Source organism: Ranitomeya variabilis, chromosome 6, assembly GCF_051348905.1.
Source record: "Ranitomeya variabilis isolate aRanVar5 chromosome 6, aRanVar5.hap1, whole genome shotgun sequence".
Taxonomy (NCBI): domain Eukaryota; kingdom Metazoa; phylum Chordata; class Amphibia; order Anura; family Dendrobatidae; genus Ranitomeya; species Ranitomeya variabilis.
Genome location: NC_135237.1, coordinates 155550868 through 155578484, shown reverse-complemented (window position 1 = coordinate 155578484; position 27617 = coordinate 155550868).

Genomic DNA, 27617 nt, shown 5'->3' with positions numbered 1-27617 from the left:
GGGTAGTCAAAGTTTCCGGGGTCAGATACCAAGTGAGCATGTATACAAAAGAGAAAATACAAAGGCCAAGTCAGGTAATGATCTGAGGTCAGAATATCAGGCGGATAGTGGATCAGAGAAAAGGGGATAGGCAAATGTATGGTCAGAATGAGGTCCAAGGTCAGGCAGCAATAGATCAGCAAACAGAGCGCATGAATAAAAGGCAAAGAACCCCAAAGTGAGAACTAGAGTGTACAGGCAGGTATACACAGACAGGGAACCTGAGAACCAGAAAGCATGCAGACTAGCTGACTAAACACATTGCTCAGGCAACTACCACCAGCTGAAGGTGACTTAAATAATAAGTGTCTCACAGCCATTGGCTGGGGATACTTTAGTATGATGTGCACTGTCCCTTTATGAGGGCGGGAGGGCGCGCACCCTAAGCACATTGCTCGGGGATTTGCAAGCTGTGAGCGAACCCCTCTCTCAGTTGAGAGATAAAATTTCAGATCTACAGGTCAGGGAGCATTTGGGATGCAGTAACCATAATATGGCAAGCTTCAATGTAATATTTAATAAAACATTTCAAAGGGGAAATGCAAAAAAGGGAACTTTAGGAAAGCTGATTTCAGCAAGTTAAAGGAAGTGCTTAATCATGTAGACTGGAACCATGTTATGGTAACTTGGGATGCCGAACATGATTGAGGCATGTTTAAGGACATAATACTAGAATGCTGTATAAAACTTGCCATCTGGTAATAAAATGTCCAGGAATCAAAATAAACTGTTATGGGTAAATAAGACAGTACAAAGTTTAATAAGACAAAAACAAAGAGCATTCAAAATCTTGTAGGCCGAGACTGGAAGATGGCTAATGTGGTACCGATATTTAAGAAAGTTAAGGTGGATCCAGGCATCTACCTTCCGGTAAAGGTACCTTCACACGAAACGACGCTGCAGCGATAGCGACAACGATGCTGATCGCTGCAGCGTCGCTGTTTGGTCGCTGGAGAGCTGTCACACAGACTGCTCTCCAGCGACCAACGATGCCGAGGTCCCCGGGTAACCAGGGTAAACATCGGGTTGCTAAGCGCAGGGCCGCGCTTAGTAACTCGATGTTTACCCTGGTTACCAGCGTAAAATGTAAAAAAAACAAACAGTACATACTCACATTCGCGTCCCCCGGCGTCCGCTTCCTGCACTGACTGACTGACTGAGCGCCGGCAGTAGCAGGGCACAGCGGTGACGTCACCGCTGTGCTGTGCTTTCACTTTCACTTTGCGGCGCTCAGTCAGTGTGGGAAGCAGACGGCGGGGGACGCGAATGTAAGTATGTACTGTTTGTTTTTTTTACATTTTACGCTGGTAACCAGGGTAAACATCGGGTTACTAAGCGCGGCCCTGCACTTAGTAACCCGATGTTTACCCTGGTTACCAGTGTAAAATATCGCTGGTATCGTTGCTTTTGCTGTCAAACACAACGATACACGGCGATCGGACGACCAAATAAAGTTCTGAACTTTATTCAGCGACCAGCGACATCACAGCAGGATCCTGATCGCTGCTGCGTGTCAAACTAAACGATATCGCTAGCCAGGACGCTGCAACGTCACGGATCGCTAGCGATATCGTTACAAAGTCGTTTCGTGTGAAGGTACCTTAAGTCTGACAGTAGTGTGCTACTTTTTTGAGGGCATTATAAGAGTTGACTGGCAGAGATATATTGCAGAGAATAAAACAATAAATGACAACCTACATGAATCCATGAAGAATAAGTTATGTCTAACTAACTTTACAACGTCAATTTATATTGTACCACATATCAGCTTTATATTGAAGCTACAGAAGCAGGGACTGGGGGAAACTATATGCAGATGGGTAAGGAATTGGTTAAAAGATAGGAAACAAAGAGTTGTCCATTCTCTAATTGGGAGATAGTAGTGGGACTGATTCATTTTAACCTATTTATTAATTACGTTGTGAATGGGATTGAGTTAAGTGTCAGTCTTTGCTGACAAGATCAAACTATGTAGGATATTAAAATCTGACCTTGACATTAAAATATTGTAAAATGTTCAGCGCAAGGTGTCTGAAATCGGCAAACACTTGGCAAATGAGATTAAATGTAGATAAATGTAGAGTAATGCAAGTAAGATGGCGTAATCCTATTGCTGCATATACATTAAATGGGAGTATACTCAGGACTACAGGACAGGAGAAGGACTTGGGTATTCTGGTTACTAGGGTTGAGCGAAACGAATCGGACAAATTAAAAAATCGCCGACTTTCGGCAAAGTCGGGTTTCATGAAACCCGACCCGATCCTAGTGTGGGATCGGCCGTGAGGTTGGCGATCTGCGCGCAAAAGTCGCGTTTCATATGACGCTTTCAGCACCATTTTTCAGCCAATGAAGGAGGACACAGAGTGTGGGCAGCATGATGACATAGGTCTCGGTCCCCACCATCTTAGAGAAGGGCATGACAGTGATTGGCTTGCTTTCTGCGGCGTCACAGGGGCTATAAAGGGGCATGCACGCCGACCGCCATCTTACTTCTGCCGATCTTAGCATAGGGAGAGGTTGCTGTAGCTTCATCAGAAGAAGGGATATAGTTAGGGAGGGAAGATTAACCCCCAAACTGCTTGTGCTGTAGCGATTTCCACTGTCCAACACCACCTTTTTTTGCAGGGACAGTGGAGGCTATATTTTTGTGCATCAGCTCTGTAGCTTATTAGGCTGCCTTATAAGGCTCCCTGATAGCTGCATTGCTGTTTGCACCACTGCTGTGCAAACCAACTGCTTTTTTAAAAGCAAAAATCCTCTTGCTCCTTTCTGCACAGTTATCTTGTTTATTTGTCCACACTTTTGTGTGCAGCAGTCCTTTTTATTGCTGCCATACTTGTCCTGAGATCATTGTAGGGAGATTGAAATTGTACTACAGTCCTTGTATTTTTTCATATATCTTCCAGCCACTTTCTGCCACTTACATTGTGCTGTTTTATACACTGGGCCTGAGTTTTGGTTCAGTCTCCCAAAAAAAAAGTGAGATTCAAATTCTCACAAAGTGGATATACTTCAGTCCTGTTAGTTTGTTGTATGTCAGCCAGCCACTTTGCTGCCACTTAGATTGCGTTGTTATATACACTGGGCCTGAGTTTTGGTTCAGTCTCCCCCCCAAAAAAGTGAAATTTAAATTCTCAACAAGTTTATATACACCGTCTACCTTGTTTACTGACTCCTCCAATTCCTCCATTTGCAGCTGCTGAATGTCCACCATAGGCCTTTTTTATACCTTCCTAAATGGGCTGGCTCCCCCCACAGGGCCGTGGTCACCACCTGGCGCAAGCACCCGTGCGAGTGCCGTTTGCCTGGACAGGTGGGTGGGCCCACTCTTGGGCGACGGCACTGGCACAGGGTCCCTCATAGTACAATGAAGTGTCTCTGACAGTGGTGGTGCACAACCAACATCAGACACACCATCGTAATATGAGGGGCCCTGTGCCAGTACCACCGCCCACGAGAGAGTGTTCCCCCCAGCTCGAACAGTGCTCTACCACATGCAATACTTACCTCTCCCTGCTCCACCACTGTGTAGTCTGTGCTGTTAAATCCTTCAATGGCACTGCCAATACAAATTTGTTGAAATGATAGATGATAGTTAAAATATACAGGGGCCCTGGCCTCCATTTAGACCAGTTAATACTTTGCGCCTACTACCACTGTCTGCTACTCAGCAGAGGAGCCCACCCCTGTACCTAGCTATGCCACCTGTTTATTTATGAACAATTTTTTGGCAGACATTTAGCCTACTTTATTATTTGGGTTAAATGTAGAAAACTCAAGGCGCTGTGCACACACAAATCATATGAAGGGGACCATCACCACCAATATGCACCAATAGAATATATATAATGGACAAATCGGAACTCAATCAGAAAACAACAAAGGAAAAACCGAAACAACGTCCAATGTAAAGTATATATAACAAAATTTATTAAAATATATGGTAATATGATAGGGTGGAAAAAATACCAAAAAAGGGCACTACACCAGGGACATATAAATGGCAATCATAAATACTAAATATAGCCACAGTGGGAATTCAACATATATATGCATAACTATATATATAGGCCATAATGATGTAAATAGCAGTAATACCAGAAACAATATATATTAATAAGGTGCATGTGCATAAAAAATAAGGTGGCAGGAAAATCTAATAGCAAAATCAATGCTAAAAAAAGGCAATGTATATCATTGTGAACAATAGTGAAGCCAGTGTAATATGAAACAAAGTGCTGGCAAGAAAACAAATGGAAGAAAGGAGCCACCTGGTATTTACCTGCTATGTAAGGAAATAGTCCCTGGGATGTGCCAAACCCCAAGCTTGGCACATCCCAGTTTTCCTCCACAGTTTTCCTCCACTGAACAAAGCAATGCCGCCTGTTTAGTCCTGTTACCACATTTGAACTGCATTTAGGCTACTTTATTATTTGGGCCTACTAACTGTGTCTGCCACTCATTACAGTTTTCCCCCACTGAACAAAGCAATGCTGCCTGTTTAGTCCTGTTACCAATTTTGAACTGCATTTAGCCTACTTTATTATTTGGGCTTATATCTGTGTTTCATCCTCATCCTGCCCATTGCCCAGCCACTGCTAGATGAGTCTGCTGGTACATTGACCAAGACCACTACATTGCCCTTGCACTCTACACAGCCAGAATCTGACCCTGCTGAAAGTCAGGTTCCCCTTCCCGCATACATACCACCTTACACAGATGAAAGTGCAGGTTCCTTCATCAGGTGGGGGGGGCATACTCGTTGGCGACGTCACTGGCACAGGGCCCCTCATAGTACGCAAAAGTGTCTCTGCCAGTGGGAGGCGCCACCTGCCGTCAAACACACCGCCGTACTATGAGGGGCCCTGTGCCAGTGCCAATGAGTGGGACCCCCTGCTTGCTCAGGATCACAGCACTTGCAAATTTGAAATACTTACCTTTCCCTGCTCCACCACCGTGACGTATTCCGCATTTCCTGGGCTCACTAAAATCTTGAGCCAGCCCTACCCCCCACAACTTTAGCCAAATGACCCCCAGTTTTCAATGCCTAACTATTATTATAAAGTAAATTAAGATTGACAAACTTAAGTAATAAGATTGATGTTTTTGGCATTAAAATGGGCACTGTAGGTGTTTTCCTGTCCTCCACTCACTGCCGACTTTGATTCCCCATTGACTTGCATTGGGTTTCGTGATTCAGTCGCCCCCCGACTTTTTGCAATAATCGGCCAATTTCACCCGACCCGACTTTTGACAAAGTCGGGTTTTGCGAAACCCGACTCGATCTGAAAAAAGTGAAAGTCACTCAACTCTACTGGTTACAAATAAACTGAGCAACAGTACTCAATGTCAAGCAGCAGGCGCAAAAGCAAACAAGGTTTTAGCGTGTATAAAAAAAGAGAGAAAATCCTGTGATCCAAACATGTTGTTACCCCTTTATAAACCACTTATAGAATATGAGATCCAGTTTTGGGCTCACATTTTAAAAAGGATATTGAGAAGTTAGAAAAAAGACATCTCAAGGGAGATCTCATTTATATGTATAAATATATGTGTGGTCAATGCAGAGAACTGGTGCACAACTTATTCTTTCCAAAGACCATACTACAGACCAGGAAGAAGGTGATTTTGGCAGCTAAATAGGGAAGGGTTCTTTACTGTTATGACAGTCAGAATGTGGAATGCTCTGCCACAAGTGGTAGTAATTGCAGACACTATAACAGCTTTTAAAAAAGGGCTGGATGGTTTCATTAGTACAAATAATTTTGTGGGTAATAGTTAATTTAGTGACAAAACGTATAAATAGTGGAGAAAGGTTGAACTTGATCTTTTTTCAAACTATGTAACTATGTAATAGAAAGAAGAGAAAGAAGAGAACTGTCAAGAGAAATATCAACTATCTCGTGGATACAAGTCCATCTCCAGAGATCTTAATATTTCTTAGTAAATGGTGCTACAACCCATGACACTGTATCTAATGTCTCTGGATGTGGACGGCAGAGAAAAATTGATGAAAGGTTGTTACGCAGGATAGTTCAACTGGCGGATAAGGCTACTTTCACACTAGCGTCGGGCTCGGCCCGTCGCAGTGCGTCGGGCCGAGGTCACCGACACTAGCGTTGTCTCCGCCGCACAACGGGGGCAGCGGATGCATTTTTCCAGTGCATCCGCTGCCCCATTGTGAGGTGCGGGGAAGTGCGGGGAGGTGGGGGCGGTAACGTTTTTTGCTCCCGGCGGACCGCCACAACACGGCGCAACCGTCTCACAACGGTTGCGACGTGTGGCAATCCGTCGCAATGCGTCGCTAATGTTAGTCAATGGAGAAAAAACGCATCCTGCAAGCACTTTTGCAGGATGCGTTTTTTCTACAAAACGACGCATTGTGACGGATTGCAGTTAACGCTAGTGTGAAAGTAGCCTTAGCGGCTCCAATCAAATTCCAAAGAAAGTTAAGCTGTCCTGCAGGCTCAAGATGCATCATTATTAGCAAGAACTATCCTACGATATTTTAATGAAATAAAATGCTATGGCAGAGACCGAGGATGACCCCACTGCTGACACACAAATATAAAAAAGCTAGACTACAGTTTGGCAAAATGTACATGAGTAAGCCAAAATCTTTCCGGGAAAGCTACTTGTGGACAGATGAGACCAACATAAAGCTTTTTGGTAAAGACTATCATTCTATTGTTTACTGAAAATGGAATGAGGCCTACAAAAAATCGTGGCGTCTCCTCTGATTCTGGTGGATTCATTCCTAGCTGACTTTTTCTTGGTCAACCCTTCGTTTTAAATAAGTGCTGGACATTTCTTTTTTCAGCATCTTAAAGGTTATTTAATCTTGCCGTTATCCTCGCTTAAAGAGGATATAATACAGTTTGTAAATGTTATTAAGCTCATTGGGGATTTCTGACTATTAGGGTATTGGTTCCCTACTTTTTCCCCCTTGTGCTGTGTAGGTGGGTGGTTCTTGGACTCTCTCCCTAAAATATTTTTCTTGAGAAAACTGGACAACGAAATTACCGACAGCGCTATTAATTGGTGGGGACTAATATTCCATTCTTTGAATGTTCGGAGAGATTCGTTAAGGGGATTCCTTCATCTACTATCTTAATTCGTCTCTCATTAGAGTTTAGAAAAGATAATTAGGGCTAATTCCTTTCCTTTTATGATCTTTGGAGGATCGACCACCCTAGGGAGAAGGTCTAAACACTTTATACTCCTCCACATCACACACATACGATAATTGATTATTTCTTTGCCAACATTATTATTCTCAGAATGATGAAAAGTGTGGAGGTAGGATTTATAACCTGGTTGGATCATGGCCCTGTCATACTAAAGTTAAAATCAAAACACTCTTTTACTAGCTCTTGTCACTGGCATCTAAACACATTTTTATGTAAAGATCCTAATACTAGGAGTTCATTTACAGAACATATGAATTAATGTTTTCAACTAAACTCTGGGTCTGCTTCCTCTCCAGCCATATTGTGGGAAGCCCATAAAGTGGTGATGAGAGGATGTTGTAATGCAGAGGGGGTTAGATTGGAGAAAAATTTGAGTCACTCCCACTCTGCATTTGCATCTTCCCCATCTACTATAATGTTGAGGAAGCTGTTGGCCACCAGAAATAAATTACCATATATACTTGAGTATAAGCCGACCCGAGTATAAGCTGAGGCACCTAATTTTGCCATGGAAAACTGGGTAAGCTTCCTGACTTGAGCATAAGCCGGGTCTGCATTGTCCCCTTTTCCCTGTCCTGCTATGCATGGCTCCCCCATCCTGTCCTAGTATGTGACTCCCCTGCTTTGTCCTGGTATTTGTGGCTCCTCTGTCCTGTCCTGCTATGTGTGGCTCCCCTGTTGTATGCATGGCTCCCCGCTCCTGCATGGCTCGGCTCCCCCTGTCCCACATGGCTCCCCTCCCACTGTCCCGTATGGCTCGGCTCCCCCGGTCCCGCATGGCTCACACCCCTCATCCTACTCACCCTCATCGCACCGTTGCTTCATCTCCGTTGTCCCGGCGCGGCAGCTCTTCCAGTGCTCAGCGGTCATGTTGTACCGCTCATTAAGTTAATGAATATGCGCTCCATGCCTATGGGAGTGAAAATGAGTGCATATTCATTACCTTAATGAGCGGTACCACATGACTGCCGAGCACAGGAAAAACTGCCAGTGCGCCGGGACAGAGATGCAGTGATGGAGGGTGCGTATGATGTCTTCTGTTAGCCGGCAGTTGCAGCTGCGGCTGTCACTGTGCCACAGTTGCCGGTTCCTGACGCTGCTCCACCATTCCCCCTCCCCCACCAGCTTTCTTGACAATGACTCATGTATAAGCTGAGGGGGTGGTGTTTTCAGCATAAAAAAGTGCTGAAAATCTCAGCTTATACACAAGTTATATATGGTAAAAAATCTTGTCATTCATAGAGTGGAGAAATTGCTTCTTTTTTCAAAACAGAAACATTAAAAGAGAGGGAGCAAGGCACATACACTGCTTTCTAGGCAACTTCAAGAGCATGAGGAGGCTTCGACGGCCCCTCAGGCCCTCTTGGATGAAGGGCAAAAAGGTCGTTATGATCCACTGGCAATGTCTTAATCTAGCAGTCCTTCCTCCAGAAGCCATAGAAGCCCTCAATAGTCGGATATCTAATGAACAACTTGATATTTAAAGAGACTTACCCTCAGGAAAGTCACCAGGGCCTGATGGTCTGACAGCTTGCTTCCTCACATGACTACACTGTTTAATTCCTTTTTAGCAGGAGCACTTATACCAGACTCTCTTTCGTACTCGTATCTAGCACTTCTCCCTAAACCTGATAGGGACCCACTTGACTCTGCTAACTTTAGACCTATAGCCCTCCTTAATTCAGACTTAAAGATTTTTACATGCCTCCTTGGAAACAGATTAAGTCTTTGGCTTCCACACTTGATCCATAAGGATCAGGTGGATTTTGTTTCCTTCTGGAAGGGAGGAGATAACAATAGGAGGGTGGTTGATCTGGTCGACATGGCCAATAGAAAAAAGGGTCAGGTATTTCTCCTAAGTTTGGATGCAGAGAAAGCTTTTGACCATCCCAACTGGTCCTTTGTTTGAGACAGTTAGGACCTTTGGGGTTACAAGGCCCTTCATGGAGGCTCTGCGTGTTTTGTGCTCTTCTCTGTTGGCCTCCATCAAACTCTCTCATCATATTTCCCCCAGGTTTAATATATTTAATGGGACGAGGTTGTCCTTTATACATAATGCAAACAAGAGCAAGGACAAAGTCCTTGGCGGCAGCCATTCGGAATAATTTACACATTTTGGGTACATAGGTAAGAGATAAAGTTTTAAAATCAAATTATTTGCGGATGACGTATTCCTTACTCTCACTAATATGCATATTACCCTTCTGAATCTGAAAGTAGTTCACAAAAAGTTTGCTCATATCTAAGGGCTACAAGATTAATTTACCAAAAACTGAAGCATTACCATTGAACATCCCCCATGAGGAGCTAGATCATCTTAAATTATAAATTTAGATGCAAGACGGATACTACAGGGTGGGCCATGTATATGGATACATGTAAATAAAATGGGAATGGTTGGTGATAGCAACTTCCTGTTTGTGCCACATTAGTATATGGGAGGGGGAAATCTTTTCAAGATAGGTGGTGACCATGGTGGCCATTTTGAAGTTGGCCATTTTGGATAAAACTTTATTTTTTCCAATGGGAAGAGGGTCATGTGACACATCAAACTTCTTGAGACTGTCACAAGAAAAACAATGGTGTGCTTGGTTTTAACGTAACTTCTTTCATGAGTTAATTAACCCCTTCATGCCGCGGCCCTTTTTCGTTTTTGTGTTTTCGTTTTTCGCTCTCCTCCTTCCCAGAGCCATACATTTTTCATTTTTCCATCAATATGGCCATGTGAGGGCTTGTTTTTTGCGGGATGAGTTGTACGTTTGAAAGCCATCATTGGTTTTACCATGTCTTGTACTAGAAAATGGGAAAAAAATTCCAAGTGTGGTGAAATTGCAAAAAAAGTGCAATCCCACACTGGTTTTTTGTTTGGCTTTTATGCTAGCTTTACTAAATGCTAAAACTGACCTGCCATTTTGATTCTCCAGGTCATTATGAGTTCATAGACACCAAACATGTCTAGGTTATTTTTTATGTAAGTGGTGAAAAAAAATTCCAAACTTTGCTAAAAAAACAAAAACGAAAAAACCCCCCCGCCATTTTCTGATACCCGTAGCGTATCCATTTTTCATGATCTGGGGTCGAGTGAAAGCTTATTTTTTGCGTGCTGAGCTGACGTTTTTAATGATACCACATTTGTGCAGATACGTTCTTTTGATCGCCCGTTATTGCATTTTAATGCAATGTTGCGGCGACCAAAAAAACGTAATTCTGGCGTTTCGAATTTTTTTCTTGCTACGCTGTTTAGCGATCAGGTTATTGCTTTTTTTTATTGATAGATTGGGCGATTCTGAACGCGGCGATACCAAATATGTGTAGATTTGATTTTTTTTATTGTTTTATTTTGGATGGGGCGAAAGGGGGGTGATTTAAACTTTCATATTTTTTTATTTTTTTCATATTTTTAAAAACATTTTTTTTTACTTTTGCCATGCTTCAATAGTCTCCATGGGAGGCTAGAAGCTGGCACCACTCGATCGGCTCTGCTACATAGCAGCGATCTGATGTTCGCTGCTATGTAGCAGAAATGCAGGTGTGCTGTGAGCGCCGACCACAGGGGGGCGCTCACAGCAGGCCGGCATTAGTAACCATAGAGGTCTCAAGGACCTCTATGGTTACCATCCTGATGCATCGCCGACCCCCGATCATGTGACGGGGTCGGCGATGAGGTCATTTCCGGCCGCCCGGCCGGAAGCGCCGGTTAAATGCCGCTGTCTGTGTTTGACAGCGGCATTTAACAGGTTAATAGCGGCGGGTGAATCGCGATTTCACCCACCGCTATTGCGCGCACATGTCAGCTGTACAAAACAGCTGACATGTCGCAACTTTGATGTGGGCTCACCGCCGGAGCCCACATCAAAGGGGGAGACACAACATGCGCAGTAACAGTACAGCGCATGTCGTGAAGGGGTTAAAAGTTTCTCTTTGTTTACAGCCATTGACATGTTGCAGAGGTTAACACGTGAGGAAAGGATAGAAATTGTGTTGATGTCTGATGAACGCAGTACCCAGGTCATTGCAGCAGATTTCAATGCAAGACACCCAATGCAAGAAAACTGTCACCATGTTATTTCGGTGTATCCATATAAATAGGCCACCCAAAAAAGTTTGCCTCATCACTGATCATAATGTTAAAACCAAGCACACCATTGTTTTTCTTGTGAAATTCTCAATAAGTTTCATGTGTCACATGACCCTCTTCCCATTGGAAAAAATATAGTTGGATCCAAAATTTCCAACTTCAAAATGGCTGCCATGGTCACCACCCATCTTGAAAAGTTTCATCAAAATCATTTATGTGTGGTTTATATGAATCCTGTATTGTTGAAGTAAACAATGTGTTACAATGTCATTTATTGTTAAAACTTGTTAAAATCTTTAATAAAAATTAGTTATAAAAAAAAAATTTGCTGTTGGAAGAAGGCACCCTTCAAACGTGAAAGACCTGGAGCAGTTTGCAAAAGAAAAGTGGTCCAAAATTCCATTTGAGATTTGAAAGAAGCTTGTTGATGGTTGTAGGAAATGATTGATTGCAATTATTTATTCCAAAGGGTGTGCAACCAAATAATAAGTTGAGGGTGTCAACAATTTTGTCTGGCCCATTTCTACTGTTAAGAGTGAATTTATGTCCAATTTGCCTTTTTTCTCTATTTTTATGTGTTGTTCCAATACACACAAATTAAATAAATATGTGTATAGCAAAACGTGTAATTGCAATAATTTTCTGTGAGAAATACTACCTTTTCTGCAAAAATTTCAATTTTAATGATCCATGTCTGCTTCTTATTACCATATACTATGAAAATACACTTGCTAATGATCATACCTATTTATACTAGTTTGTTGCACTATATGAAATGCTTGAGAGACTTTTTGCAGCTGAAACATTTCAATTGCACACATTGATTAATTCAGTTCAATTCTATCTATCTTAGTAACCCAGAGTGACTTCCTTAAACAAGTAAGATAAATCGAAAATTGAGTGTTTTTTTTTTTTTTATTCTACATATTCTTTTTCCTCCTATGAGACATAAAAACAAAACCTCGTTATTAGTATCCAACACGTGTGCAACATATATGGTCAAACATGGTGATTAAGGTCCACACGTGCCTGTGTGAGGGAGGGCCAGGGCTGTAGTCATGGCTGAAATTAGCAGATCTTGCACTCTCTGGTCTCCCATCACATGCAGATAATGTCCCATGGTCAGTGTACATGCCTCTTTTTTGTTTGCACTCTCTGGGCCTTCTCACTGTTGTCTAAGGTCCCCACCAGTCATTTGCGTACAAACAGAGACACAGTCCAGTTGCAACTTGAAACAATAAACTTTACTTTCTTCTTTGCACAGCACATCCTTAACAGACACAGCATTTGCATGGGGTTCCTTACAGCTCACTCTTTCCACTTTCCCTACACTTTTTCCTTGGCCCTTCAGTATGTGCCCGGGTCATATCGCCTCTTGCGGTAATGCAGCATCCTCCGTGTCCAGATTCTCTGTGCTTGAATATTCCCTCTTCTGTTTCGCACTGGATCTGAAGGCGTCAGCCCATGCGATGATCTGCCACATATTGAATGACCTGCGTCCCCGTACTGCTATGGGCCCCCTGCTTCTTCTGCTGCACCACTGCTGTACCCTGTGCTGATTCAGCTGCACTTCTGTCCGTCGAGCCCTGTATGGCTGGGTCCTTCCCTCTAACCATTACAGGGCTGCTGGATGTCTTGGGCTCAAAGCCCACCCGAGCCATATGGGCTCCCAAGCCCTCTGAACTGACTCGGGAACTGTTCCTGCCTTATCCCCAGTTAACCCCTTCCACAGTTAACTATTTACACCATCTAGTGGGCCGAACAGGGTACTGCGCTTTCCCTATGTTAATCATTATATATTAGCAAGATATATATATAGGAGTAGAGTATTACATGGTCCCTGTATACCCTTTACACCTGCAAGCAAATTTATCACCCCAATGCTTGGCTGTTGTGAACTCTATTTTTGGGCTCCCTCTAGTGGTCACAAGCGGTGCTGTGTAGTGTTGTCTTTCTGCAGGTTGGCAGCATCAGCTGGTTCATTATCCTTGGTTGGTTTCCTATTTAACTCACCTGGATACTCAGTTCCTTGCCTGCTATCAATGTATTCAGTGCTCTTCAGATTCCTGGTGTCTACCTTGCTCCCAGTCTCTCCAAGACAAGCTAAGTTTTTGTTGATCATTTTTTGATTATCAGTGTTCATTATGTTTTTAGTCCAGCTCGCTAAAATGTGATTTCCTTGCTTGCTGGTTGCTCTAGGGGACTGAGTTTCTCCCCCCACACCGTTAGTTGGTGCGGGGGTTCTTGAAATCTCAGAGTGGATATTTTGTAAGGGTTTTTTACTGACCGCATAGATTCCCTTTTCTATTTTCTGCTATCTAGTATTAGTGGGCCTCATTTGCTGAATCTGCTTTCACCCCTGTGTATGTGCCTTCCTCTTACCTCACCGTTATTATTTGTTGGGGGCTTCTATATCTTGGGAATTATTTCTCTGGAGGCAAGAGAGGTCTTTCTTTCTCTCTAGGGGTAGTTAGTTCCTTAGGCTGGCTCGAGACGTCTAGGATTTTTTAGGCACGTTCACCGGCTACTTCTAGTGTGTTTGGATAGGTTCAGATTTGCAGTCAGTCCAGTTTGCCACCTCCCTAGAGCTTGTCCTATGTTTGTTACTTAGCTGGAGTAATTTGTGATCCTCAACCACTAAGGATCATAACAGTATAGCAGGCCAAAAAGTGTTTAATGCATCGCAGAAGTGGGATAAAAAGAAGACCTGAGTACATTTTTTTTTTCTCCTCCCGCTTTTCCTTTGCTGCAGTTTGTTTAGCTTCTTTCATCCCCTTGAACTCTGGGTGGTTTTGAGCTCTGCTGCAGACATGAATGTTCAGACTCTGACTTCTAGTGTGGATCATCTTACTGCACGGGTGCAAAGTATTCAGGATTTTGTTATTCATAGCCCTATGTCAGAACCAAAGATACCCATTCCTGAGTTGTTTTCTGGAGATAGATCTAGGTTTCTAAATTTTAAGAATAATTGTAAGTTATTTCTATCTCTGAGACCTCGTTCCTCTGGTGATTCCGCTCAGCAAGTTAAAATTGTTATCTCCTTGTTGCGTGGCGACCCGCAAGATTGGGCTTTCTCTCTGGCGCCAGGAGATCCTGCATTGCTTAATGTAGATGCATTTTTTCTGGCTCTTGGACTGCTTTATGAGGAGCCTAATCTTGAGAATCAGGCAGAAAAAGCGTTGCTGGCTATCTCTCAAGGTCAGGATGAAGCAGAGGTGTATTGTCAAAAATTTCGGAAATGGTCGGTGCTTACTCAATGGAATGAGTGTGCCCTGGCTGAAAATTTCAGAGAAGGTCTTTCTGAGGCCGTTAAGAATGTTATGGTGGGGTTTCCCACCCCTACAAGTCTGAGTGATTCTATGGCTTTAGCCATTCAGGTTGATCGGCGTTTGCGGGAGCGCAAATCTGCTCATCCTTTGGCGGTATTTTCTGAACAGAGACCTGAGTCTATGCAATGTGACCGAACTCTGACCAGAATTGAGCGACAAAGTCATAGACGTCAAAATGGGTTGTGCTTTTACTGTGGTGATTCTACTCATGTTATCTCAGCATGCTCTAAACGCTTAAAAAAAATCGCTAAACCTGTCACCATTGGTACTATACAGCCTAAATTTATTTTGTCTGTTACTTTGATTTGTTCTTTGTCGTCCTACCCGGTTATGGCTTTTGTGGATTCGGGTGCTGCCCTGAATCTGATGGATTTGTCGTTTGCCAGGCGCTGTGGTTTTGTCCTGGAGCCTTTGGAATTTCCTATTCCTCTGAGGGGAATTGATGCTACGCCATTGGCTGAGAATAAGCCTCAGTATTGGACGCAAATGACCATGTGCATGACTCCCGTACATCAGGAGGTGATTCGCTTTCTTGTTCTGCATAATTTGCATGATGTTGTCGTTTTGGGTCTGCCATGGCTGCAAGCTCATAATCCAGTTTTAGATTGGAAAGCTATGTCTGTGTCAAGTTGGGGTTGTCAGGGAATTCATGGCGATACTCTGTTGGTGTCTATTGCTTCTTTCACTCCTTCTGAGGTCCCTGAGTTTTTGTCTGACTACCAGGATGTATTTGATGAGCCCAGGTCCAGTGTCCTGCCCCCTCATAGGGATTGTGACTGTGCTATAAATTTAATTCCTGATAGTAAATTCCCTAAGGGACGACTTTTTAATTTGTCTATACCAGAGCATGCCGCGATGCGGAGTTATATAAAGGAGTCTTTGGAGAAGGGACATATTCGCCCATCCTCTTCCCCTCTTGGTGCAGGATTTTTTTTGTGGCCAAGAAGGACGGTTCTTTGAGACCTTGTATAGATTATCGTCTTCTGAATAAAATCACAGTCAAATTTCAGTATCCTTTGCCACTATTGTCTGATTTGTTTGCTCGGATTAAGGGTGCCAGTTGGTTCACCAAGATAGATCTCCGTGGTGCGTATAACCTTGTGCGCATTAAGCAGGGAGATGAATGGAAAACAGCATTTAATACGCCCGAAGGCCATTTTGAGTACTTAGTGATGCCTTTTGGACTCTCTAATGCTCCTTCTGTGTTTCAGTCCTTCATGCATGACATCTTCCGAGAATTTCTGGATAAATTTATGATTGTTTATCTGGATGACATTTTGGTCTTTTCTGATGATTGGGAGTCCCATGTGAAGCAGGTCAGGATGGTGTTTCAGGTCCTGCGTGCTAATGCTTTATTTGTGAAGGGCTCAAAATGCCTCTTCGGAGTACAGAAGGTCTCCTTTTTGGGTTTTATTTTTTCTCCTTCTACTGTGGAGATGGACCCAGTCAAGGTCCAGGCTATTCATGACTGGACTCAGCCCACGTCTGTTAAGAGTCTTCAGAAGTTCTTGGGTTTTGCTAATTTTTACCATCGTTTCATCACTAATTTTTCTAGCGTGGTTAAACCTTTGACGGATTTGACCAAGAAGGGTTCTGATGTGACTAATTGGTCTCCTGCGGCCATGGAGGCCTTTCGGGAGCTGAAGCACCGGTTTTCTTCAGCTCCAGTCTTATGTCAGCCAGATGTCTCTCTCCCCTTCCAGGTCGAGGTTGATGCTTCTGAGATTGGAGCAGGGGCTGTTTTGTCGCAGAGAATCTCTGATGGCTCTGTGATGAAGCCTTGTGCTTTCTTTTCAAGAAAGTTTTCGCCTGCCGAGCGGAATTATGATGTTGGTAATCGGGAGTTGTTGGCTATGAAGTGGGCATTTGAGGAGTGGCGACATTGGCTCGAAGGAGCTAAACATCGTGTGGTGGTCTTGACTGATCACAAAAATCTGATTTACCTTGAATCTGCCAAGCGCCTGAATCCTAGACAGGCTCGTTGGTCGCTGTTTTTCTCCCGTTTCAACTTCGTGGTCTCATACCTGCCTGGTTCGAAGAACGTGAAAGCTCATGCACTTTCTAGGAGTTTTGTGCCTGACTCTCTGGGAGTTTCTGAGCCGGCTGGTATTCTCAGAGAGGGAGTGATTTTGTCTGCCATTTCCCCAGATTTGCGACGAGTGCTGCAGAAATTTCAGGCGGATAGACCTGACCGTTGTCCACCAGAGAGACTGTTTGTCCCGGATAGATGGACCAGCAGAGTTATTTCCGAGGTTCATTCTTTGGTGTTGGCGGGTCATCCTGGGATTTTTGGTACCAGAGATTTGGTGGCTAGGTCCTTCTGGTGGCCTTCCTTGTCTTGGGATGTGCGGTCCTTTGTGCAGTCTTGTGGGATTTGTGCTCGGGCTAAGCCTTGCTGTTCTCGTGCCAGCGGTTTGCTTTTGCCTTTGCCTGTTCCGAAAAGGCCTTGGACGCACATTTCCATGGATTTTATTTCGGATCTTCCAGTATCTCAGAAAATGTCTGTCATCTGGGTGGTGTGTGATCGTTTTTCCAAGATGGTCCATTTGGTGCCCTTGACTAAGTTGCCTTCTTCCTCCGATTTGGTTCCTCTATTTTTTCAGAATGTGGTTCGCTTGCACGGCATTCCTGAAAATATTGTGTCTGATAGAGGATCCCAGTGTGTGTCCAGGTTTTGGCGGAGTTTTTGTGCTAAGATGGGCATTGATTTGTCTTTTTCGTCGGCCTTCCATCCTCAGACTAATGGCCAAACCGAGCGACCTAATCAGACGTTGGAAACTTATTTGAGATGTTTTGTTTCTGCTGATCAGGATGATTGGGTGACTTTTTTGCCATTGGCCGAGTTTGCCCTTAATAATCGGGCTAGTTCTGCTACTTTGGTTTTGCCTTTTTTCTGCAATTCTGGTTTCCATTATCGTTTTTCCTCGGGTCAGGTTGAGCCTTCTCACTGTCCTGGGGTGGATTCTGTGGTGGATAGGTTGCAGCAGATTTGGAACCATGTGGTGGACAATTTGAGGTTGTCACAGGAGAAGGCTCAGCGCTTTGCCAACCGCCGCCGCGGTGTGGGTCCCCGACTTCGTGTTTGGGATTTGGTGTGGCTGTCTTCTCGGTATGTTCCTATGAAGGTCTCCTCTCCTAAATTCAAGCCTCGCTTCATCGGTCCTTATAAGATCTTGGAAATCCTTAACCCGGTGTCTTTTGTTTTGGATCTCCCAGCATCGTTTGCCATCCATAATGTGTTCCATAGGTCTTTGTTGCGGAGGTATGTGGTACCTGTGGTTCCTTCTGTTGAGCCTCCTGCTCCGGTGCTGGTCGAGGGCGAATTGGAGTACGTGGTGGAGAAGATTTTGGATTCTCGTATCTCTAGACGGAGGCTTCAGTATTTGGTTAAGTGGAAGCGCTATGGTCAGGAGGATAATTCCTGGGTTGTCGCCTCTGATGTTCATGTGGCCGATTTGGTTCGTGCCTTCCACGCGGCTCATCCTGATCGCCCTGGAGGTCTTGATGAGGGTTCGGTGACCCCTCCTCAAGGAGGGGGGTACTGTTGTGAACTCTATTTTTGGGCTCCCTCTAGTGGTCACAAGCGGTACTGTGTAGTGTTGTCTTTCTGCAGGTTGGCAGCATCAGCTGGTTTGTTATCCTTGGTTGGTTTCCTATTTAACTCACCTGGATACTCAGTTCCTTGCCTGCTATCAATGTATTCAGTGCTCTTCAGATTCCTGGTGTCTACCTTGCTCCCAGTCTCTCCAAGACAAGCTAAGTTTTTGTTGATCATTTTTTTATTACCAGTGTTCATTATGTTTTTAGTCCAGCTCGCTAAAATGTGATTTCCTCGCTTGCTGGTTGCTCTAGGGGACTGAGTTTCTCCCCCCACACCGTTAGTTGGTGCAGGGGTTCTTGAAATCTCAGAGTGGATATTTTGTACGGGTTTTTTACTGACCGCATAGATTCCCTTTTCTATTTTCTGCTATCTAGTATTAGTGGGCCTCATTTGCTGAATCTGCTTTCACCCCTGTGTATGTGTCTTCTTCTTACCTCACCGTTACTATTTGTTGGGGGCTTCTATATCTTTGGGGATTATTTCTCTGGAGGCAAAAGAGGTCTTTCTTTCTCTCTAGGGGTAGTTAGTTCCTTAGGCTGGATCGAGACGTCTAGGATTTTTTAGGCACGTTCACCGGCTACTTCTAGTGTGTTTGGATAGGTTCAGATTTGCGGTCAGTCCAGTTTGCCACCTCCCTAGAGCTTGTCCTATGTTTGTTACTTAGCTGGAGTAATTTGTGATCCTCAACCACTAAGGATCATAACACTTGGCAAAACAAGTGCATCACAGTACTGCAATAACAAAATAAATCCTCAACCCTCTGGCCAGTCACCACACATACAGTGTCCATTTGTAAGGATGGTGGACTGTGCTGTTATGTTCCTATCTCTGAAGACACCAATTGTCTTGGTGTTGTGTTGTGAATTCCGTTCTTGGGCTCCATCCTGTGGTTGCTAATGGTATTTTTGGGAGTTCTGCTCTTGGGCTCCCTCTGGTGGTTTCAAGTGGAACTTAGCAGCTGCTTTCACTAATCGGTTCCCTGGCCTTGTTATTTAACTGGGCTTTTGGCTGTAGTTGATGCCAGCTGTCAATGTTTCACCTGTGGATTCAGTCCTTTCCTGGAAGTTCTCTGTTGGCCAGTCCATTTCAGCTTAAGATAAGTTCTGCTAGTTTTTGGGTGTTTCCCTGCTTATGACCTTCTGTTCAGTTTAAGCTATGTCTCTTTTGTCCAGCTTGTCATTATGAAATATTCCGGCTAGTTGGAAGCTCTGGGGTTGCAGATTTGCCCCTCCACACCGTGAGTCGGTGTGGAGGTTATTTTTGTAAACTCTGCGTGGACATTTAGTTTTTATACTGACCGCACAGTAGCCTTTTCTATCTCTGTCTATTTAGATAGTATTGGCCTCCTTTGCTAAAATCTAGTTTCATTTCTGAGTTTGTCATTTCCCTCTCCATTCACCGTCAATATTTGTGGGGGGCTATCCTTCCTTTGGGGGTTTCTGAGAGGCGAGATAGTTTTCCGTTTCCATCTTCAGGGGTAGCTAGTTCTTAGGCTGTGAAGAGGCGTCTAGGCAGAGATAGGAACGCTCCACGGCTATTTCTAGTGTTGGTGTTAGGAGTAGGGATTCCGGTCAGTAAAGCTACCACCTCCTCAGAGCTAGTACATTATTTGTTTTACCCACTAGGTCATTTCAGTGCTGCTCCGTAATCACTAGGTCATATTGGTGATTACTGTCTGTGGAGCTGCCACCTCCTCTGAGCTTGTCCATGATTGGTTTTACCCACCAGGTCATCTCAGTACCACTCCGTAGCCACCAGGTCATAACAGTACAGCTGGCCCACAATGTGTTGAATGCATCTCAAAAGAGGGAAGAGAAAGTTCTGAGTCATTGTTTTTTTTTTTTTCTTGTTGCTTGTTTCGTCCTTTTTTTTCCCCTTGATTTTTGGATGGTGCAGGAGCTTGGTGCTGATATGGAGGTTCAGGGTCTGTCTGCGCGTGTTGATCATCTCGCTGCAAGGGTACAGAGTATCCAAGACCATATTGTTAAAACTCCTGTTTCTGAGCCTAGAATTCCTATCCCTGATTTGTTTTCTGGGGATAGATCTAGGTTTTTGAATTTTAAAAATAATTGCAGATTGTTTTTTGCTCTGAGACTCCGTTCCTCTGGTGACCCCATTCAGCAGGTGAAGATTGTTATTTCTCTGCTGCGTGGCGACCCGCAGGATTGGGCATTCTCCCTTGAGCCAGGGAATCCTGCATTGCTCAATGTAGATTCATTTTTTCAAGCACTTGGATTGCTTTATGACGAACGCAATTCTGTGGATCAGGCAGAAAAAATTTTGCTGGCTCTGTGTCAGGGTCAGGAAGCGGCAGAGATATATTGTCAGAAATTTAGAAAGTGGTCTGTGCTTACAAAATGGAATGAGGATGCCCTGGCGGCTATTTTCAGAAAGGGTCTTTCTGAAGCTCTTAAAGATGTTATGGTGGGGTTTCCCACGCCTGCTGGTTTGAACGAATCAATGTCTCTGGCCATTCAGATTGATCGGCGCCTACGTGAACGTAAAGCTGTGCACCATATGGCGGTGTCCTCTGGGCAGAGTTCTGAGCCTATGCAATGTGATAGAGTTTTGACGAGAGCAGAACGGCAGGAGTTCAGACGTCAGAATGGGCTGTGTTTTTACTGTGGTGACGCTACTCATGCTATCTCTGATTGCCCGAAGCGAACTAAGAAGGATGCTAGGTCGGGTACCATCAGTACTGTACAGCCTAAATTTCTCTTGTCTATTACCCTGATTTGCTCATTGTCGTCCTTTTCTGTAATGGCATTTGTGGATTCTGGCGCTGTCCTGAACTTAATGGACCTAGAATTTGCCAAGCGCTGTGGTTTTTCCTTGGAGCCTTTGCAGAATGCGATTCCCTTGAGGGGGATTGATGCTACGCCATTGGCCAAGAATAAACCTCAGTACTGGACACAGTTATGTTATGACCCCAATGGCGAGGGTCTCAGAGGAACGTGGAAGTCTGCAGAATACAAAAATCCAGCTCATAGGGCAGTGGTAGCTGGGTTGACCATATATCTACTCCTAACGCCAACACTAGAAGTAGCCGGGGATCATTCCTACGTTGATTCTAGATGACACGCTCCAGCCGGAGAATCTAGCTACCCCTAGTAGAGGAAAACAAAAGACCTTTCTTGCCTCCAGAGAAGGGGACCCCAAAGCTGGATAGAAGCCCCCCACAAATAATAACGGTGAGGTAAGAGGAAATGACAAACACAGAAATGAACCAGGTTTAGCACAGAGAGGCCCGCTTACTGATAGCAGAATAAAGAAAGGTAACTTATATGGTCAACAAAAACCCTATCAAAATCCACACTGGAAATTCAAGAACCCCCGAACCGTCTAACGGTCCGGGGGGAGAACACCAGCCCCCTAGAGCTTCCAGCAAAGGTCAGGATATATATTTGGAACAAGCTGGACAAAAATACAAAACCAAAACAAAATAGCAAAAAGCAAAAAGCGGACTTAGCTGATATAACTGGAACCAGGATCAGTAGACAAGAGCACAGCAGACTAGCTCTGATAACTACGTTGCCAGGCATTGAACTGAAGGTCCAGGGAGCTTAAATAGCAACACCCTTAACTAACGACCCAGGTGCGGATAAAAGGAATGACAGAAAAACCAGAGTCAAAAAACTAGTAACCACTAGAGGGAGCAAAAAGTAAATTCACAACAGTACCCCCCCCTTAGTGAGGGGTCACCGAACCCTCACCACGACCACCAGGGCGATCAGGATGAGCGGCATGAAAGGCACGAACTAAATCGGCCGCATGAACATCAGAGGCGACCACCCAGGAATTATCCTCCTGACCATAGCCCTTCCACTTGACCAGGTACTGAAGCCTCCGCCTGGAGAGGCGAGAATCCAAGATCTTCTCCACCACGTACTCCAACTCGCCCTCAACCAACACCGGAGCAGGAGGCTCAGCAGAAGGAACTATAGGCACAATGTACCGCCGCAACAAGGACCTATGAAATACATTGTGAATAGCAAACGACACAGGAAGATCCAGACGAAAAGATACAGGATTAAGGATTTCCAATATCTTGTAAGGCCCAATAAAACGAGGTTTAAATTTGGGAGAGGAGACCTTCATAGGAACAAAGCGGGAAGAAAGCCATACCAAATCCCCAACGCGTAGTCGGGGACCCACACCGCGGCGGCGGTTGGCAAAGCGCTGAGCCCTCTCCTGTGACAACTTCAAGTTGTCCACCACATGATTCCAGATCCGCTGCAACCTATCCACCACAGAATCCACCCCAGGACAGTCAGAAGGCTCCACATGACCCGAAGAAAAGCGAGGATGGAAACCAGAGTTGCAGAAAAAAGGCGAAACCAAGGTGGCGGAACTAGCCCGATTATTAAGGGCAAACTCAGCCAACGGCAAGAATGTCACCCAATCGTCCTGATCAGCAGAGACAAAACACCTCAAATAAGCCTCCAAAGTCTGATTGGTTCGCTCCGTCTGTCCATTAGTCTGAGGATGGAAAGCAGACGAAAACGACAAATCAATGCCCATCCTACTACAAAAGGATCGCCAGAATCTGGAAACGAACTGGGATCCTCTGTCTGACACAATATTCTCAGGGATGCCGTGCAAACGAACCACGTTCTGGAAAAACACAGGAACCAGATCGGAAGAGGAAGGCAGCTTAGGCAAAGGAACCAAATGGACCATCTTTGAGAAGCGATCACATATCACCCAGATAACGGACATGCCCTGGGATAGCGGAAGATCAGAAATGAAATCCATGGAGATATGTGTCCAAGGTCTCTTCGGGACAGGCAAGGGCAAGAGCAAACCGCTGGCACGAGAACAGCAAGGCTTAGCTCGAGCACAAGTCCCACAGGACTGCACAAATGACCGCACATCCCTTGACAAGGAAGGCCACCAAAAGGACCTGGCCACCAGATCTCTGGTGCCAAAAATTCCCGGGTGACCTGCCAACACCGAGGAATGAACCTCGGAAATGACTCTGCTGGTCCACTTATCCGGGACAAACAGTCTGTCAGGTGGACAAGACTCAGGCCTATCAGCCTGAAATCTCTGCAACACACGTCGCAGATCCGGAGAAATAGCTGACAAGATAACTCCATCTTTAAGAATACCAACAGGATCAGCGACTCCAGGAGCATCAGGCACAAAGCTCCTAGAAAGAGCATCGGCCTTCACATTCTTTGAACCTGGTAAATACGAGACAACAAAATCAAAGCGGGAGAAAAACAATGACCAGCGGGCCTGTCTCGGATTAAGGCGTTTAGCAGACTCGAGATACATCAGATTTTTGTGATCAGTCAAGACCACCACACGATGCTTAGCACCCTCGAGCCAATGACGCCACTCCTCAAATGCCCATTTCATGGCCAACAACTCCCGATTGCCCACATCATAATTTCGCTCGGCAGGCGAAAACTTCCTAGAGAAAAAGGCACAAGGTTTCATAACAGAGCAACCAGGGCCTCTCTGCGACAAAACGGCCCCTGCTCCAATCTCTGAAGCATCCACCTCAACCTGAAAGGGAAGTGAGACATCGGGCTGGCACAAAACAGGCGCCGAAGTAAACCGGCGTTTCAACTCCTGGAAAGCCTCCACGGCAGCAGGAGCCCAGTTAGCTACATCGGAGCCCTTCTTGGTCATATCCGTCAAAGGTTTCACAATGCTAGAAAAATTAGCGATAAAACGACGGTAGAAGTTAGCGAAACCCAAGAACTTCTGTAGACTCTTAACTGACGAGGGCTGAGTCCAATCAAGAATAGCTCGGACCTTGACTGGGTCCATCTCCACAGCAGAAGGGGAAAAAATGAACCCCAAAAAGGGAACCTTCTGTACACCAAAGAGACACTTTGAGCCCTTGACAAACAAAGAATTTTCACGCAAAATTTTAAAGACCAACCTGACCTGCTCCACATGCGAATCCCAATTATCAGAAAAAACCAAAATATCATCCAGATAAACAATCAAAAATTTATCCAGATACTTCCGGAAAATGTCATGCATAAAGGACTGAAAAACTGAAGGCGCATTGGAGAGCCCAAAAGGCATCACCAAGTACTCAAAATGACCTTCGGGCGTATTGAATGCGGTTTTCCATTCATCACCTTGCTTAATGCGCACAAGGTTGTACGCACCACGAAGATCTATCTTGGTGAACCACTTGGCACCTTTAATCCGGGCAAACAAGTCAGACAACAGCGGTAAAGGATACTGAAATTTGACAGTGATCTTATTTAAAAGCCGATAATCAATACAAGGTCTCAAAGATCCGTCCTTTTTTGCCACAAAAAAGAATCCCGCACCAAGAGGGGAAGAAGACGGACGAATATATCCTTTCTCTAGAGACTCCTTGATATATGAACGCATAGCGGTATGTTCAGGTACCGACAGATTAAACAGTCTTCCCTTAGGAAATTTACTGCCTGGGATCAAATCTATAGCACAGTCACAGTCCCTATGAGGAGGCAGTGCACTGGACTCAGACTCACTGAAGACATCCTGATAATCAGACAAATACTCCGGAACTTCCGAAGGCGTAGAAGAAGCAATAGACACAGGCAGGGAATCCCCATGAATACCACGACAGCCCCAACTTGAGACTGACATAGCCTTCCAGTCCAGGACTGGATTATGGGTCTGTAACCATGGCAGCCCTAAAACAACCAAATCATGCATTTTATGTAAAACCAGGAAACGTATCACCTCGCGGTGTTCAGGAGTCATGCACATGGTAACCTGTGTCCAATACTGCGGTTTATTTGCTGCCAATGGCGTAGCATCAATACCCCTAAGAGGAATAGGATTTTCTAATGGTTCAAGAGTAAAACCACAGTGCTTAGCAAATGACAGATCCATAAGACTCAGGGCAGCACCTGAATCTACAAACGCCATGACAGGGAAAGACGACAGTGAGCAAATCAAAGTTACAGACAGAATAAATTTAGGTTGCAAATTACCAACGGTGACAGGACTAACAACCTTAGCTATACGTTTAGAGCATGCTGAGATAATATGTGTAGAATCACCACAGTAGTAGCACAAGCCATTCCGGCGTCTATGAATTTTCCGCTCATTTCTAGTCAGGATTCTATCACATTGCATTAAATCAGGTGTCTGTTCAGACAACACCATGAGGGAATTTGCGATTTTTCTATCACATTGCACCGAATTAGGTGTCTGTTCAGACAACACCATGAGGGAATTTGCGGTTTTGCGCTCCCGCAACCGCCGGTCAATTTGAATAGCCAGTGCCATAGTATCATTCAGACCTGTGGGAATGGGAAAACCCACCATAACATTCTTAATGGCTTCAGAAAGGCCATTTCTAAAATTAGCGGCCAGTGCACACTCGTTCCAATGTGTCAGCACGGACCATTTCCGAAATTTTTGGCAGTACACTTCAGCCTCGTCCTGCCCCTGAGACATAGCCAGCAAGGCATTTTCTGCCTGAATCTCAAGATTGGGTTCCTCATAAAGTAAACCGAGCGCCAGAAAAAACGCATTAATATCAGCCAATGCCGGATCTCCTGGCGCCAGCGAAAAAGCCCAATCCTGAGGGTCGCCCCGTAAGAACAAAATAACAATTTTTACTTGCTGAGCAGAGTCTCCAGATGAACAGGGTCTCAGGGACAAAAACAATTTACAATTATTCACAAAATTCCTAAACTTAAACCTGTCTCCGGAAAACAGTTCAGGAATCGGTATTTTAGGTTCTGACCTAGGATTACTGATAACATAGTCTTGTATGCCCTGCACACGAGTAGCCAGCTGGTCCACACTTGTAATCAAGGTCTGGACATTCATGTCTGCAGCAAGCATAGCCACTCTGAGGTAAAGGGGAAGAAGAAAAAAAAAAAAAAACTCAGAATCTTCTTTCTTATAATCCCTCTTCTGCAATGCATTAAACATTTAATACTGGCCTGGCAAACTGTTATGACCCCAATGGCGAGGGTCTCAGAGGAACGTGGAAGTCTGCAGAATACAAAAATCCAGCTCATAGGGCAGTGGTAGCTGGGTTAACCATATATCTACTCCTAACGCCAACACTAGAAGTAGCCGGGGATCATTCCTACGTTGATTCTAGATGACACGCTCCAGCCGGAGAATCTAGCTACCCCTAGTAGAGGAAAACAAAAGACCTTTCTTGCCTCCAGAGAAGGGGACCCCAAAGCTGGATAGAAGCCCCCCACAAATAATAACGGTGAGGTAAGAGGAAATGACAAACACAGAAATGAACCAGGTTTAGCACAGAGAGGCCCGCTTACTGATAGCAGAATAAAGAAAGGTAACTTATATGGTCAACAAAAACCCTATCAAAATCCACACTGGAAATTCAAGAACCCCCGAACCGTCTAACGGTCCGGGGGGAGAACACCAGCCCCCTAGAGCTTCCAGCAAAGGTCAGGATATATATTTGGAACAAGCTGGACAAAAATACAAAACCAAAACAAAATAGCAAAAAGCAAAAAGCGGACTTAGCTGATATAACTGGAACCAGGATCAGTAGACAAGAGCACAGCAGACTAGCTCTGATAACTACGTTGCCAGGCATTGAACTGAAGGTCCAGGGAGCTTAAATAGCAACACCCTTAACTAACGACCCAGGTGCGGATAAAAGGAATGACAGAAAAACCAGAGTCAAAAAACTAGTAACCACTAGAGGGAGCAAAAAGTAAATTCACAACACAGTTAGCCATGAACATGGCTCCAGCATATCAGGAAAATATTCGCTTTTTGGTGTTGCATAATTTGCATGATGTGGTTGTGCTGGGGTTTCCATGGTTACAGGTACATAATCCAGTGCTGGATTGGAAATCTATGTCTGTGACTAGATGGGGTTGTCAGGGGATACATATTGACATTCCTCTGATGTCAATTTCTTCGTCCCCTTCTTCTGAAGTTCCTGAGTTTTTGTCGGATTTCCAGGATATATTTGAGGAGCCTAAATCCAGTCCTCTGCCTCCTCATAGGGACTGTGATTGCGCTATTAATTTGATTCCTGGCTGTAAGTTCCCTAAGGGTTGACTTTTCAATCTGTCTGTGCCAGAGCATGCCGCTATGCGGACTTATGTAAAGGAGTCCTTGGAGAAGGGGCACATTCGCCCGTCTTTGTCACCGTTGGGAGCGGGGTTCTTTTTTGTTGCCAAGAAGGATGGCTCCTTGAGGCCCTGTATAGATTATCGCCTTCTCAAAAAGATCACGGTCAAATTCCAGTACCCTTTGCCTTTGCTCTCTGATTTGTTTGCTCGGATTAAAGGGGCTAGCTGGTTTACCAAGATTGACCTTCGAGGGGCGTATAATCTGGACCGCATCAAACAGGGTGATGAATGGAAAACAGCATTTAATACGCCCGAAGGCCATTTTGAATACCTTGTGATGCC